The sequence below is a fragment of the Pleurodeles waltl genome, chromosome 1_2 (genome assembly GCF_031143425.1).
Source record: "Pleurodeles waltl isolate 20211129_DDA chromosome 1_2, aPleWal1.hap1.20221129, whole genome shotgun sequence".
Lineage (NCBI taxonomy): Eukaryota > Metazoa > Chordata > Amphibia > Caudata > Salamandridae > Pleurodeles > Pleurodeles waltl.
In genome coordinates this window covers 1,171,837,006-1,171,849,768 of record NC_090437.1, presented here as the reverse complement: position 1 = coordinate 1,171,849,768, position 12,763 = coordinate 1,171,837,006, and the positions used below count along the sequence as shown (strand labels likewise).

The 12,763-nt window shown below is 37.8% G+C and overlaps 1 protein-coding gene across 7 annotated transcripts in view; it reads right to left on the bottom strand.

The window, feature by feature from the left end:
• The window catches only part of SORCS2 (sortilin related VPS10 domain containing receptor 2), a 1,939,515-nt gene that overhangs the window by 306,242 nt on the left and 1,620,510 nt on the right, over positions 1–12,763 (bottom strand). The window lies entirely within an intron of this gene.

The following is a 12,763-nucleotide window of genomic DNA, read 5'->3' as shown; positions in this document are numbered from 1 at the left end:
TTGGAGACCTGGTAGCTGCCACGTAGAGATCAGCTATAGTAGGAGGTTTGAGTTATATAACAGCAGAATTACCATGTACTGCTCAGACAACAGTTATAGGAACAGCCTCAAATGTTCCAACAGGTGAAATGAGGAATTTTCCAAAACATTACTAAGATAATCTTGTCCAACATCTTGTCATTCCTTTAACAAGGATCTACCTACCTCTCTAGTTCACTAGATGAGCCTTATTTGCTGTACATACTCTCAATTTCTTTGCCTACTGACAATGTGAACAATTGAGGTGACTTTCATCTCCTGTTTCATCGGTCCACGAATGACTACTTCTTCATTGAAAAACATTTTTGTAGGACATGTAGATAAGGCCACTGAAATGTAAATAACTAGTTGATCCTTCTATTTTCCTGATTGGCACAAATGAGAAGATCTGACAATCCTTTGTCACAAATCCTGTAGCTAGTAAGACCACTCATGTACGTGCACATTAGTGTATTTTCTTTTTTTTATTCACTTATTTATTGGTTTACGTCGCTCTTTTACGTTAAACTTGTAGAAAAACATAATAATTGAAACCCATTTCTAGGAACCGAAATAATAAAAACGTATTTAGTTGGAAAAATATCAGAAATACACTATTGTAACAAACACATTTAATAAACTGTTTAAACAGTTTACAAAAGAAGAAAATATTGACCCACTGGTCGAATCCCAGTTAGGGAACTTTCTTAATCTATTTTTCCTGCTCTGTACAGTGCTATGAAACTGTCTGCACCATATGGTGAAGGAGGAAGATAGGGAAGGATTTAGAGAAGTGATGAGGGTACTGATCGGAGAATCCACAAAAAATAATGGAATAAAGGAGAGAAATGGGGAAAGGAAAGTAAATAAAAAAGGCAAGATAGATAATAAGGTGAAGGAGGAGGAGTTGTAGGTCAGGCTTATGAAACAATAATTGTAGTACTAATATCCTACCATTCAGAAATGTACTGCATTCTGTAGTGGAGTGCCCTTTAACAATATGTGGCTTTTATCTGTTCCACCGGTACATTTAGTCTGTATGCTACTTCAGCCACATGGCATTATTTGACTGTTTAGTTATTTATGAAGCTCTATTTACTGAGAGAGTGGTTGCTTGAATTGCTTGAATTAGGCATAGCTCACATGAGATTGATTTAATAGTTAGACTGAACCAAATTCATCATTAATTTGTTGGCAATTGTATGTCTTGTGTGACGTAAGACTGTTGCTCACTTGGCACAATCTTTTCAGAAAACTGATTGCTCATATGGTACAATTTTGTGACTCATGCTTGGGCGAATTCATTGACATGTGGTAGCGAATTCATACCTTCACAGAGAGCAGTTTTGTGGTTTAAAGCTTAACTTGTGGATGTTTCAAATCAGAAATAGTGCATGTGACTGGCTCTTAAAGTAATTATTGCCTGCTTAAGTGAAATATATGAATAAAGTAGGGCAAATTCATGGTTCACTTTAGGAAAATGTATTTTGATTGGGGGACAGTCTATAGAATTTGGTATTCCACAATGGTTTAAATGGACATTATGTCAAGGATATTGTGGTTTATTTCTCATTATTCAATTAGTACTCAAGCATCTGTCACAGTGCAACATACACTATCTATGTGCTGCTTTTTCATGTTTATTTTCATGCAATAAAGTGACATAGTCCAATGATGAAAAAAGAGCTCTTTTGAGGACCAATAGTTTCTTGAGTTTGGATGCATTTTCTAATTCCCTGGGACAATCTCACGTTGAGAGATAGACAAATGTGCAGCACATTGTTCTAACACTTTATTATTTATTTTTATCTAGGCATTTAATAGTGCACCCAGGTGGGCAGAATGGCACTTTACTTAGATACATATAAATTACACAAACAGGATAAGGAATCACAACATGTACACAGTATGGTGCAAAGGTCAGGAGCATAGGGTTTCGTGAACTTTAGCCTGAGAGTTTATAAAGGCATGAAGGTTAATTTTTTTGACCAGCTTGAACCCAAGAGACTTGGTGAAGTCAATGATTGAAAATTGATAGAGTTGAGACCTGTTTATTTATGTGAGTGAAACGTCTGAAAGCTATGCCTGTGCCTATAAGATGTGAATTTGGCCTACATACCTTTTGCAGAGCGAAGTTTTGAAGTCTTAAATATGAAGTGCCCGCGCATCAAAAACAGCTCAACACCTGTGATTTAAAAGTCCCTGCAGCCAAAGAGTTAAAGATTGCTGAAACTGTTCCTGACACATTTTGCTCCTTTGATCAAGGTAAGGGTTCTTTTTTTTATTTTTTTAAACTTTTCCTATATTTAGGCCTGGCTCAACAGGACAGGTGTCGCCAGATCATGTGTGCTTAACAAAAAAGAGTTTTCAGAAGTACTACTAGGAGAGGGGGGTAGGCGCTGCCTACAATTTGATTCCCTTTAGTACAGCACTTGAGTTAGCAAAAGTTGTGTGCTTGCACTGAACAAAGTGTCTGCATTGCACTTCTTGCGGGAAAGCTTATGCTCAGTACAGCAGGACCTGAGTAAGGTATAGAGGCAAACATACGAGCAAGGCCATAGACCTTATCTGGTTATTATGAGAGTTGTAATAGAGGCAGCAGTCCTGACCTATGTATTGTGAAAAGCCTGTGCTAACATCAATAGGCATTTAAAGGTGAAATGATAGAACGTTGTACTAAACCCTTCGAGAAGTATTTTGTTACATGAAATCTCACTTATTACAGTATTAGGCAAAGGTTTTGGTGCTGGCTACCAAACCGTGGGGAGAGAAGATTTGCACTGTGAAATCCTTGTTATGCCCTCTCAGGTGGGGTAGTACTTTGCTTTGTCAACAGTAATTTTTTATACATTTGCAATTTTATGACAGTACGTCTGATAGTTAACTTGTGGAAACCTTAAGCTCAATAGAGTAGGTCTGCGTTGGTTATGATGACATGCCAATGATAAAGGCTATAGGCCTGATTGGCCCACTGAGGAAAGTTTATTGTGAAAAGTCCTGACAAGGGCACTAGGCCTGGCGTATATATATATATATATATATATATATATATATATATATATATATATATATATTGTGAAACGCATTTCTTAATGCCAATAGGCCTTTAACCTTATCACACTGTATTATAGGCTATAAACAACAATTTTCTTACATGAATTCTCACAGATCTCGCAGCAGGCATGGGCTTCTTTTTGGTCACCTCCTCTGACAAATCAAGGATTTTCACAGTGCTAATCCTTATTAGGACCTTTTGGCAGGGTTTAGAGTGTTTTCCCAACAACAGTTTGGGATATAGTTGTAATAATATAACTGTATGCATGATGGTTACCAGCTTATCCACACTTCCGTAGGACCGTGTTTGTTATGGTGTTAAAAAAATAGTAAAGGCCTTATTGATTCATTGGGAAATGTTTTGTTAGCTTCCAAAGGTTTAATCTGATTATTATAAAAATGGTATGGAAAAGCCAGTGGGTCTAATATACTTAATTTGAAACGCTGGTGTGTTAAATGTAATAGTCTTGAAAGGGTTAATTGTTATTACATAGTGCTCAGGCTATATAGGCAGGTGTTTTGTTTCCTGGAGTCTCACTGATTACCATAATAAGCAGGGGTTTGGTGTTGGTGAACCCTGAAACAAACCATGGAGATAGAAGAGTTTCACTATGGCAAACTTTTTTTGTTCCTATGAGGAGGGATATTATATTTTTTTAACAATTACAATTTTGAACATATTTATAATTTTAATTATGGTTTACCTGATGGTTGTCTTGTGTGAATGTTTATGCACAATAAGGCAGCAGGTATGATTTCTTTTTATGAAAACTTATGTTAAGGCCAATAGGCCTTTAATGGTGGATTGGTGTTACACTGTGCTCAAGCCTGTTGACAAGCATTATGTTACATGAAATCTCACAGATTCCCACAGGAGGCAAAGATTTCGGTGTAGACTACCCCCTTTGACAAAAAAAGAGGGATAGAAGGTTTGCACTGTAACACTGTAACAATTCTTGCTGGAATCTCATATGAAAGCCTGCCTGCCTTAGTCGTCAGCCAGGATCTTGTAATAAAACAAATAAAAAAAAATGCATACATATCAGTTTGTACATGCATGCAGCACCGAGATGCAAGTGCATCCTTTAGCGAGTGAGGAAATATATCTTATGCACACCATCCACCAATCATACTCTTGTTAACCCTACTAAGGATACCAAAAAATCAAAGATTTCCCTGAAATGTTCTTCGAAAAGTATTTCTCCTAGATTATCAATTACAGTAAGAGAAGTCTAGAGAAGAAGCTCAGATGTTAGCTAAATTATTGTAAATCTAGTAAACCCTGTCTAAAGGGCACTTACCTCATTTGCCTTTGTTCTCCTCCTGAACATAAAGTTGTCCTAATTTGCACCAATGCGCTTAAATTATTTATATTATGTACTGGAAACGCGTGGTCATCATTGGTACACTTATGAGTCTTTTTCTATGGGCCCACGGAAAGTGCTCTGGGACCACTAGTGTCACATTAATTCGACTCCAAACCAATTTCTTGCATTTCTACAGTCATCTCTCCAAAAGAAGCTAGGTCAAGGCATAATATAGGATAAAAATTAATTGTCCTTTTTCGAAGGTTAAACATTTATTTATCTAAGAGTTGGAGGGAAAGTTAACATAATAGAATAACCAATATTCAATAGGGTTAGATTCTTATAATAGAGATTGAGGCAATTGAGAAAGGTTTAGAGGAAGTATTTCTCACCAGAATGGGTTTTTATGATCAGTTTATCACTTCAGAATCTATCCCTATAGTCCGTAGCCAGATAAAGTCGCATTAAATCAGGACATATATTATTTTGAAACAGAAAACTACTCGAGTTTTGCTAGAAATAGTTTTGATTATTCACAGGTTTCAATATTTTTGAAAGGGCCATGCGCATATAAAGCTTAAAACAAGGGTTTGCACTGGATCGTTTAGACGCCGTCCTATAATACTAGCCATAAGGATACTTTGAATTGTTTGGTCCCTTCCAAATGGAAGTCAAGTGCCGGGCAGGACAGGGATAACAATTCTAATAATCACTGTCAACACAGCTAAAGTAAGCAATAGGAATATCCCCTTTTAATCCTCTAGGATTTTAAAAGGATAGAATGGATTTTATGAGAATTAAGTGGGAATATGCAGTCTAACATATTGGGGAAGTGGAATGGCAGACATGTTTTTGGGGCTCCAAAGAAAACGTGGGTAAATAAAGCAAACAGATCTACCTTCCAAGTTGGTTCTTTTGGCTCCTTGGTCTACTAGTGGTTCTCCATAAAACTCGCCTTACTAAAATGAACATGGTTAAAGTTTAAAGAAATATAGATAAAGTAGAATTTAAATTTTGTTAATAAATATTCTTATGTAAAGGACCCTCCTTTAAAAAAATATTATTTGGAATGTGTAGGCTAAAAAATAAACATGAACCATTACTCAATTTTTTAAAATTGTGTAAAGGATTTCCTGCTGAAGTAATCTTTGTGCTGGTGTCCCCAATGACCTACTTGCCAATGCATATTTATCCTCATCCCTGATTAATTGTATTTTGAAAACTGCTATGTCACAGCTTAACTACATTTTTTTAATAAAAATGAAAAAAATTAAATATGTATAGAACAGAACTCCATTGATATTTATGACATACTAAAGTAAAGTTTTTTTTGTGGTTTAAAACAGTATAATTTTTCACAGGGACTGCTAGCCAACCTTCCTTCGCTGATGCAATGTCTGGGAAATCATACTAAATGGTGTTCCTCCTTTGGCAAGAGGGATAATGAAAGTGCTGATTGCACAAAATCTCAGTGCAAAGTCTAGCCCTGCTCCCGACTTTGAGATAACTCTGCTATTTGATATCACTGACCAAGTTTGAGGTCTCTTTTAAAAAAACTGATAGTGTAGAATTAGAAGTGTAGCAGAGTTTGGATTACTCCAAATTAAGGGCCTCACTTACAAGAAACTGGTCCATTGGAATTGGTGCACAAGTTTTTTTGATCCAGCCCTGAATCCCCTAACAACTCCATGGTAGCACTTTATTTATGATACAGCGCTCCATGGTGCATGTTTCCACAGATGCATCAGAAATTCTGATGCATCTGTGGTGCTAAACCAACACATTGGTGGACTAGCATCAGAATAATGATGCTACTCCAGCAATACGAAGGGAGTTTAATGTAAAAAGCCCAGCGTCACTTTAGCGCCTGCTCTGAGCAGGCATTAAAAAATTGACACTGTGAAGGTACAGAATAGTGTAGTGAAACCTTGTAGATTTTCACTGAGCCAGTTCTGCGTGGATTTTAACGAGGAATGCCTACCTTGCATACATTATACCTGGAGCAGGTATAATGTGGTGCAAGGCTTTACAAACGGGTGCAATGGTCCCATTGTGCCAGTTTGTAAATGTGGCACAGTGTAGGGACTGCTTACGTTGCCACAGCATAAAAAAGTGATATTATGGTGTCACAAGGGGCTTGCAAATAAGCCCCCAAATCTTCAGTGACTTTCAAATGCTACACTGATGAAAAAGTGGATGTAGGACATGAGTTTCAAAAATAATTTGTAGACGAAAGCAGCTTATTTACAGGTTGGTAAAATCAACTTCACGAGCTGCCTCATCTCAGATAGGCATCTAAGCTAACTCAGATACGTTAATCACTTCTCTGTCATTATGTGTAACAGACCCCAGTCAGAGCTTCTTGTGTTGTGCAACAGGGGTAGGGGCAGACCTGATCAAAGTTTGTGGAATCCTCAGAGACCACTAACTGTATACATCACTCACTGAAGAGATTTAAACCTCATTAACTGAAAATACTGAGAACTGACTGCAGGAAACCGCCAAAAATCTGATGTGCTCACATTCTGCTTCAGATGTCAAATGTACTATCCCATGCTGCAAGGCTTTTCAGTGTATGAATAAAATGGTCACACATATGCCATTGAGTTTCTGAGGTGCCTTTTCCCAACTGGAACATTTCAATTCCTTAAATTACTGTGACCGATACTTCCCACTCATTGTATCAGTAGTCATAGAATTTATTGATGGATTTTTTTTTCCTTCAACAGCTTTTGCTTCCACGATTTCAGCTCGAATAAAACCTGTAAATGGAAAGATGAACTCTTTAACCTGGCTCTTGCCACACTGACTGGCACCCAGACTCCACCTGTAGCCATTCATGGCTCCACTTAGAAAAGAGACATTTGTATTCTTTACAGATTTTTGTTTTCGTATTGACAATGTTTAATCCTTGGCCATGGAGTGAGGAGTTATGGTTGGAATCCAAGAGTGGTGCATTCTGTTTGGCCCAAATATTTTTTGAATTTTGCTGCATCTTGTTCTGGGATGAAGAAGTTCAGGATGAGTCTGCTTGTCAGTGAGTGTTTACAGCTACTGATGGGCTTTGGTAGCTTTATGTGAAATGTGATCCCAGAGTAGTCAAAAAAGTTAGAGGAATGGTTTTGTGCACTGCAATTATATCGGCTGAAGCAAACAATTACAACAGCTTGTAATCTGCAATGTGAGTGGGCTCCTGATTTACTAAATCAAGACTTAAGATGACTGTTTTTTTTAAGTTTGAGGGATTGTCTAAGACCATAGGTTTAAATCCCCACTCGATTGTTTTGATCAATGGTAAGGCTGACAGTTCTGTAAATTAATTAGAAATTTAAGGTAGCTGATCTAAATAAAATGCTAAAAAGAAGGGTTTCTGCTTAGTAATTCTGTTATAGAGGGAGTGTTTTCATGTTCAATGAATCATGCATGATAATAGTTACATCGCACATATTCTGTTAAACTTTTCCTTTCTATGCAAGGTAGTGAGAACTAGCTCATCAAAGAAAGGAACACTTTCCTTGGTGAGCCAAGTTTCGGTTAAAAACTTCAGGTCACGTTCATGTGGAATGATAAGGGCAGCAATTTGATGCCTATGTTTAATTGTTGAATGTGCATTACACAACATAGTATTAATGTGAGGGTTTGGACAAGGTCTTAATTGACTGGTAAAAGTCATTAGCCCTAAAGTTTGCAATGGTGGCTTGAGATGTTGTTACTGATGTGGGAATTAAAGACATTAAGAACGTTGAGGAGCAAGTTCTAGCTTTGATCACATCCGCTAGGCATGGTTGGGCCCCGTGGCTGGAGGAGGCCAGCCTCCAGACAGATGCAAATGGGCTTGCCTTGGTGTGCCAACATAAGAGCCATAAATTCAAAGAATAAGAGTAGAAAAAGAAAACATGCTGTTGTCTAAACATGGTGGGCATATGCTTGCAATCACAAAACTAAACATAGCAGTGGGTGTCTGTCTTTGCAGAGATGTTATAAATAGTCTTTTGTGGATTAAAGGTTCCAGCATGGCCACCACATTTAAATATAATGTGTTGGCAATCTTGGAATGGTGAACCAATGATACAGAAAAGGCAACAGCATTATATAACAGTCCCTTGGTTCAGAGGAAGTCGCCATGTGGGAAAAGGTGCGCTAAAAATTAAATGAGTAGCAAGCAAGCGACCCATTAGCACTGCCAGGAGAGCTGTGGTATCTTCTTAGCAAAAATTAAAAAAGATGAGAAACAAAAACATGAATGGGGAACATAAAAGGAGAATATTGAAAACTAAATGATTGTCCAACAAACCCTGACAATGAAGCATGTGATCAGGATAACCAGCCATTCACAGGAGAACAGAATCAATGACTGATATGCACTGAACCATTTCTTACTGAGTGCACTGCCAGAGGTACAAGCATAGTGTAAGTGACACCCAGACAGACAAATGGCAGAACAGAGCTGACCCCAAAGTCCTCTGTGTATCTATATTGATAATAGTTCTATAATTGATGTGTGTATTATTATTTTTTTTATTACAAATTTGTGGCAGACAGCTAAGAAGAGATTCTTGCAAGAATAATTACAGTACACATATTCTGTCCCTAGCGTTTGTCAGATGCCTTAACTAACACCAAACTCCTTCCCTACAAAGGTAATCTGTGATATTTCATGTAACAAAATACCTATCTGTAGGCTTAAATACACTTTAAATGCCTATTGACTTTGACATGTTTTTCACATTCAATACAGTAGGCCAACTATGTTCATCATAACTTTCTGTAATGTACAAATCAGAATTACGGTGTTGGAAATATTTTTTTCTTATTGAGCCAATCAGGCCTCCTGTACTGAGCTTAAACTTCCCCACAAGTTAACCATCAGGTACACATCATAAAATCACACAGTATGCAAAATTGTAGTTGGCAAAGCAAAACACTCTCTCTTCTAAGTGAGCCTAACAACAATCCTGACAGTGCAAATCTTTTATACCTACGACTTGTCAGAACAGGTAACCAGCACCAAAACCCTTTCATTATACGGTAATCTGTAACTTTCCATGTATCAAAATACCTATCTGTAGGCTTTAATACATAGTTAGAACAATTGACTTTAACATGTGCTTTTCACAATCAAAATTGCTTTTATTGTAAGTTTTTACTACATACCATCAGTGTTATAACCTTTATCATTAGTTTGTCAACATACCCAACTCAGGACTACATTGTTGGTCATGAGCATCCCCAAGTGCAACCAACAGGTACACTGGAATAAAATTCCAAATGTGTAAAAAATACAGTTGTTAAAACAACATAACAGTACTACTAATACAGCCTCATAAGGGTTATTATAATGCAAAGTGTATGTCCCTATGGTTTGATCTGGTGGGTCATCAACTTCAAAACTCTTGCCAACTACTATAATCTACAAGATGATCTATAACAAAGTGCTTGCCTAAAGGCTTTAGCACAGTGTAAGATCAATCCACCCTTCAAACCCATTGCCTTTAAAGCATGCTTTTCAAAATAAGTAAGATATACTTGCTTTTTAAAACGTTTCATTATAAAAAGATCACATCTAAGGAATCTGACTTAACGTTTCCTAGTGAACCGATAAGGCCTCTTACCTGACTAATGGCTTGACACGATATACAACACAGACCTACTGAAGTGCACATAAACTGACAACCATCAGGCATATATTTTTTTAATTATAAATATGTGAAAAATTATGGTTGGCAAAACAGCATATCTCTTTTCTCACAGGACCTAAATAGAATAATCACAATGAAATCCCCTGAGTTTGTCAGATTAGATGGCTAATATCAAAACCTTTGCCTACTAAAGTAAACTTGGAGATTACATATAACAAAATACCATTCTGTAGCCTGTAATACAATGTGATAACATTCAACTGTTAAAGGCTTACTAGATTTATGAAATTATTTTAAAAATAAGTCAGGTAAACCAACTTCCTTTGTCATAGCATTTCATAATAAGAAGAGCAGACTACTGCATCGTACATAATGTTTCCCAGTGCACCAATCAGGCCTATAGCTTGTCACCATAATCAACTCAGGTCTACAGTTTTGAGTTTATGCTTTTCCACAAGGATACCATCGGGCACATAGACCTAAAGTTAGGATATACAAGTTCACCAACACCACAACCTTTGCCTACTACAGTAACCGGTGACATCCCATGTAACAAAATACCTACATTTAGGCTTTAATACACAGTAATAACAATCCACACTTAAATGCCTATTGACCTTTTACATTAAATAAGTCAGGCCTCGTGACTTTATCAATACATTTCAGAATAAACAGATCAGTCTTACATGCATGAGCTTGGCTTGTCACCATAACCAACTAGGTGCTGCTGTATCCAGTATAAGCAGTCTTTTTAGTGGAAGTACACAAAGTTGGTCCCATTTCATTCTGCACTCAGGGGAACTGACATGCGGGTGGCGCCTAAGACCCACTTTCAGAAGTACTCTGAAAAGCTCCATTATAAAGATCACCTAAGGTCAGAAGACAACTGCTCTTTCAACCCAGGCCTAAAAACCTTTGTAGATTAGATTATCACTGGACATCTGATGCTGCTTTCAAGCAGAAAACTGCAATCTGTAGTCTATGAGTTAATGTTGGAAGGGGAGGGTGCTGGGACTGCAATAGATTCTCAAGCCTATCCTTCACCCATCTGTACTCCTGCCAGAGAAAAACAAACAATGTATATGATCTAGTTATCTAAGGCACTTTAACAACAATACAATTCCACCTATGCAACCCTGTGTATGTACTTATGTACCCCTGAAAGTTCAGGCTCTTGCAGACACATTGCTGCTGGCTCAGACAGTTGAAGAAACAAACAAAATAATCACAGCTGCGTAGAAGGGAAGCACTTTTTCTGTGGGAGCACACAAATTCTGCCCAATCAAAACTGTTTACCCACATGTGGGCGGAGCCACAATCCCTCCAGATAGTACTGTTTAAATCTCCTATTTAGGTTAATCACAATAGGTCAGCCACAGCTACTATGTCAAGCCAGACCTAATATTGGGCTTTCTTAAAAACACATCCTGTAGGCAGAAAAGCACACAGAAATGATAACAAGAAAAGAAGGAAGATTGTGTATGCGGCACACAAAGACAATGAATGCACAGCCCCATTATTCAATTAGCTTTGTCAGATCTGTGGGCGAAGTTCGCGCTAAGCACTGTTTCTACAAGCAATGTGACATGTTGAGCAGAAGCGCCGTGTTTGGGTAGGTAACTCAACACTGCAACGCAATTACAAGAGAAGAAAAGTACATTTACTTAAGCTATAAATACAACCAGGAATTACAGAGTGGAGAAGAAATTACAGCATTTAAGATTTTTTTCATCCTGTACTCATCATCACGGTACTGCTCTCTGATTAATTAAATCGGAAGCTAAGCTGTAGTTTAAGTTAATTTCTAATCATGCAGCGGCTGCCACTTCATTGCTGCCTTTTGCGTAACCAGGGGCCCGCGTTTCCGAAGCAAACTATATTTATTCTGGTAAAGCATGGTGGAGCATGTCAAGGGCAAGCCAGCGACACTAGGAACCTATAGGGGCCTCAGCCTACTAATGCATAAGTACGAAATATGCACTTCATTGTTCTATACTAATAGAATCTGTGTCGTTACAATACTATTTTGCCTCTTTGCACAATTAAATAAGATAATTCAAAATAGGTTGCTGAACGTCATGTGATTTTGATTTTTTTTCTTATATTACAAGTTCGCATACAGCAACGTGCAGGACACCAGGCAAAAGAGCGTTGCCCTCAGAGAGTGGTGTAGGTCGGGCAAAAAAAATCAGGTGGTGGGGGGTGATTAAGAGGTGTGAGCCCCAGATTTCCCAACAATCACGCTGGGATATTTCAAGACGGATTATCTGAGAAGCAGGGCATGAGGGGGATTTAAGGGACAGAGGAAAGAGAGCGTGGAGTGCGGATTGTTAGGGGCACTTAAACACTTAAAACACAAAATGTTTCTTACTAAACAACATTTTTTAGGCGTTCAAAACAGAGACGAGAGAGAGAGTGTGTGTTTGTCAGTGGAGGCATTTAAAAATTACAGGTGAAATTTAACAGACACTTCATCATTACGGAATAACTAATGCCCCAAACTCCCCACTGAAGCTACTGAAAATGGTGTGTTTTGAGGTCAAATCTTTTATTTCTACGAAATTCATAAAAAATAATGTTTGCAAGATATTTTCTACTACCTGGTCGAAACGATTTCCAGATCTAGTTACATCTGCAGAAGAATTGACACCATATAGCTGTGCTAATGCTGGTCTCGGCCGTAGCTCCACAGTAATGATGCCCCAATGTGAAGGTAGCACAAGTGCACTTTTTTTCTGAGGATGC